Genomic DNA, 4,749 nt, shown 5'->3' on the forward strand with positions numbered 1-4,749 from the left:
AATGCTGCTAATATACTTCTGTCGCTAGCAAACCCATGTGTTTGCATTTGATTGGCTGAACAGCGTTTCATTCGCTAACAGAGAACATAATTTTCTACATTTCCCTTGTTTCGGTTAGCCCAAATTCAAATTGTGAAGGCTGTTGATGTTTGTGGTAGACGTTGTGGAGAGCGATACATTGAGGAGAGTTTTGGATACATTTTGTGGGGAATAAGCGTTTTTGAGTTTCCTTTTTCTGGGGCTGTACAGGTACCTAACAATGCCAGGAAAACCAAGACAGTGTTTATGTCCCAATCATCTACAACACAGCGGGACAAACCTGGCCTCGAGTACCGGCTTATATGAAACCTTTATTTCCATTCAAGGTAGCAAGTCTGTGCCCAAATGGATGCTGAACCTTTTGAATATTCCTCCAAAACGAGTGACAGGGTTCATTTGTCGAGGCTGCATGGAGTATGCCAAGCAGCAGTGCCATGCTGCTGGAGAGACGTGAGTATGAAAAAGACTAGGTACAAAACAATGCATGGCAAAAGGGTTTTCACTCATGTTTTAAATTTAGCAAAATACATCAGCTATATTATGACAAAGCTAAGAAGGAACAGATTTAAAGTGCAACACTTACTGATACACATGTCTGTATCGATAACTTCAGTTTCAGTGAAGCTGGCGTCACCGTCAGCGCTGAACATCAAGTCTGTAGACGAAATTCTAGTAAAAGACATACTCCAACCTGATTAAACCAGTTTGTCAAGATGAGGTCCGAACTACAATTGCGCTGCTGTTGATACAAATATGTAACAGCAAATATTTTAGGTTTTAGGTAAGGTTAGGTTGTAGGCTGGTAGGTTTAAGCACGGTTTTGCCCCGCGTTCGATGTCTCTCGGACGGCGAAGATTCTATGCCGTCCGGCCAATCACGTTCCATAACCGCAGCCGAGCCCCCGCTGACCTTGGCCGGGATTGGCCGGACGGCATAGAATCTTCGTTGTCCGAGAGACATCGAATGCGGGGTTAGATTGTAGGTTGGTAGCTTTGTAGGTTTTAGGTTGATAGGTTGTAGGTAAGAAGGTAAGGTTAGGTCAGGTTTGATTATGTTTTTTTTTTTCTTTCATTTGTGAGGCATTTAAGTAGATATAATTTGTGGATTCAGGATGTCAACTAATGTAAGGATATTAAAAAAATATCCATGAAATCAGCTTAGGACTTTATCTTGACAGTTACCAAAAGTTGCATGTTGCAGGAAGTAGGTTGTAGGTCAGGCAAGGTAAGAGGGCTGTTCGGGTGTGCAGCAAAAATGAAATATGCCGCAGCATGGATGCGCAGTGAGGGCTACGTTAGTCCTGTTAGTCCCACCGGCACCGTTACGTCATCGCATGTGTGACGTCGCTACTGCAGCATATGCTCCTCCAGCACAAAATTTGGTGCTGTAGGAGACGGAAGTGGGGCTAATTACACATTGACGTCCTGTATTTCATATTGTAAGCGGTTTGTATGCTGTTTTTTTTGGGGGGGGTAACATTATCACTCTTTCCAGTGACACGTTGTTATTAACCACATTTGAACGCATTTTATCCAGTTATTGAATGAAGCGCACTTAGGGTGGGTGTGATGTGCTCATGGCTGCGTGTTCCGGTTACTACACGAGCTGCGAAATTTAGTACTTTCCGAACGCAAGATATTTGGTTTTCGCAGGTCCCACCCCAAACTGGCAAGCAGTGCAATATCTGGGAAAAGACGTGTGCCTGGATAATCAGAATAAGAGCCTCAGCAGTCGGGTGTATCAATGTGTGGTCTCACTTTTCAGCCTTAGCAGGATGTGTTCTTTCTTTTATTTCCTATTCTAAAATTTAACATTGCTGTTAATAAGGGCTCCTTGCATGCCAGTTCTTCTAGTGAATGCTCTGAATATGTCTTGGTGAGTTCAATAGATTACCCGAGGGATCAGGATAGGACATGAAAATAAAATGGTCCCTAATCAGCCATTAACCATTTGATGTGTTTCAGAACTCCACGCGACCGCGATGGGGCGACAGACGATGAACTGCAAGCCGACGGCGCCCCGCCCGCCGACGGCGCCCCGCCCGCCGACGGCGCCCCGCCCGCCGACGGCTTCTCGCCTGTCTATGGTGCCTCGCCACTGCCAGTCGACGATGCCCCGACAGCGGACAGTGGTCTGGCGATCGATCCTGGTCGTGACTATGTCACCCCCAGTACACCACTGCGGCGGCACAGGTAAATTGGTTTATAGCGTCTTGTATATAATCTTACCAATAGTTAGATATTTAATGGTTAGGTAGGTACCTGGTGTCTATTTCTATCCTTTTTTATTTGGTGAATTTCGTTAGATTTTAAAGGGTGCAAAAGGAGGAAATATCTTGTTTTACGTCATGTCTTGTCTCATGTTTTCTCTCATATCTTGTCTCATGTACATCATTTAATAACGGGGACATTTCATGGGACAGGCGAGCAATGATACATCCCAACCCAAATTTCCACACTGTCAGCTGTCCGCCCAGCGGTAGGGCTAGAAAGATGAACACGGCTGATGGGAGGGGGATGGTATTGCACGCAGCTAATAAGTCCAGCTAAAATCCAAAGGTGTGACGTAGGCCACATAGCCGGTCCATGGGTTTCCTATTTTTTCCTAGGTTAAGGTCAAATGATGTGTAACAGCTCTTTTCACACCAGAATATTATAGTTAAATAGGTAATGTTTTACCATTGCCAAGTTTCATTCATTGCTTTGTCAATTTATCATTTATAAATTAATCATTGTTACGGAGCGAGCGAAGCGAGCGTAGTCTTTCCTTAGATTAACGGTAATTTCTGAGTATGAGCGGCCGGCCGGCCGGCCGGCCTGTTGTGCGGACGCTTTTGCGAGGCTGACAGCCACTTGACCGATTTACATGCGGTAATTTTTGTAGGGTAGCTTCATTCCTTCTACCAAGTACTAAACTATTTCCGATGCATGTGGGTGATCCCTTATGCACATGCCACGTGCAAAACGAAGAGGTGTCAGTTTTGTAACAATTGCAATATCGCGGTAACTACTGGGCCGATTGCGCTGAAAGTTGGCATATAGGTAGGCATCCACTAGGCAATGCATATCCATGTGCCAGAGTTAGGGTGCTGCTGCACGTGCGCACGTGCAGGGGTCGATTCCAGACCTCGAGAACGTCTTGACAGATTGCGCTCAAATTTGGTACACAGTTAGGGACCGGTTAGTAGGGTGCCGTGCAAAAGTCAGTCGGGACCCAATTTGCACGTGCGCACGTGCAGGGTGCCGCTTCCAGATCTCGAGAACGGCTTGGCCGATTGTACTCAAATTTGGCACATCGCTAGAGACCGGTTAGTAGGGTGCCGTGCACAAGTCAGTTGGAGGTACCCCCTCGCAACTTAGCACGTGGAAGGCCCACCCTCTCGCTTGCTCCGTTAGTCGCCCCAAAAGGCGTTGTACTGGTGACTAATTGCTGTTGAACATCATTCTGTCAATGTAACCTCCGTCTTTCTTTATCCACTCTCCACCCTCAGGCCGGCAGCTGAGTCGGAGCCAGGGCCAGCTCCGGAGCCTGAACCTGTCGAAGGCCGGCAGGAACCGCCGATCCTTCATTGTACAATCCTTCGGTATTACAGCCATGCTTCATTAGTGCTCCACTCAGTCTCCTGTTTATTGACCATATAAAGTTTTCTGTATGGCATGGCACGTGCCATAAGAAAAGAAATTTAGCATTGCAGTTAAAGGCTTTCTTGCATGCCAATGCTTCCAGTGAATGCTCTTAATATTTCTTGGTGACTTAAATAGGTAATGCGAGGGATCAAGATAGTGCATGGAAATAAAATTGTCCACAATGAGTCATTTACCATTTGCCGTTTCAGATCGTCATGCGACCACGATGGGACGGCTGACGATGGCCTGCAGACCGACGGCGTCCCGCCAGCCGAAGGCGTCGCGCCCGCCGGCAACTCGCCAGCCGACGGTACGTCGCCAGTCGACGATGGCCCGACGGCGGACGGCGCAACGACAGTCGACGATGCCCCGACAGCGGACAGTGGTCTGGCGATCGATCCTGGTCATGACTATGTCACCCCCAGTACACCACTGCGGCGGCACAGGTAAATTGGTTTATAGCGTTATGATCTAGCCAATAATTAGGTATTTGATGGTTAGATACATGCTTAGTAGGGTTATGTATGGTTGCCAGCCTGCCCAGGCTCCCATGATTCGTTTAATTTATTTCTTTTGATGTTTACCTTGAAAATACACCAAAATCATTCCCGTGTAAAACGTTTTTATCATAATTGCATCTCAGATTTGTATAAGATAATGCAGAATTGATTGGAAATGCATCAGTCATATAAATAGCGGGATACTTGTAATGAAAAACAAATCATCCCACAGATAGTCATCACCATTCCATTTCTTAATTGTTGCCATTTCCACAGTCGCTCCACTCCAAGGAGGGCTAGGGCTGTGTCCAGCGCTGGAACACCAAAAAGACGCTGGAACACGTCGCCGCGGTAAGCAACTGGCGGAAGGGACGAAGACACATCATTATGCTTTATGGTTCAAAAACTATAGGCATTTGATATTTTCATTAAACAACTGGATGTCAGAAGCATGTTGTTTCCCAATTGTCTTTAATCTTATAAGTGTCAGTAACTTCTGTATCACTAGCACTGTCTGTCAATTCAAAAAACGTTTATCTTGACAACAATTCATGATGCTTCTTTAACAGAGGAATTGTTAAATA

Source organism: Amphibalanus amphitrite, unplaced genomic scaffold, assembly GCF_019059575.1.
Source record: "Amphibalanus amphitrite isolate SeventyFive unplaced genomic scaffold, NRLGWU_Aamphi_draft 000084F_arrow, whole genome shotgun sequence".
In the NCBI taxonomy this organism is placed as follows: domain Eukaryota; kingdom Metazoa; phylum Arthropoda; class Thecostraca; order Balanomorpha; family Balanidae; genus Amphibalanus; species Amphibalanus amphitrite.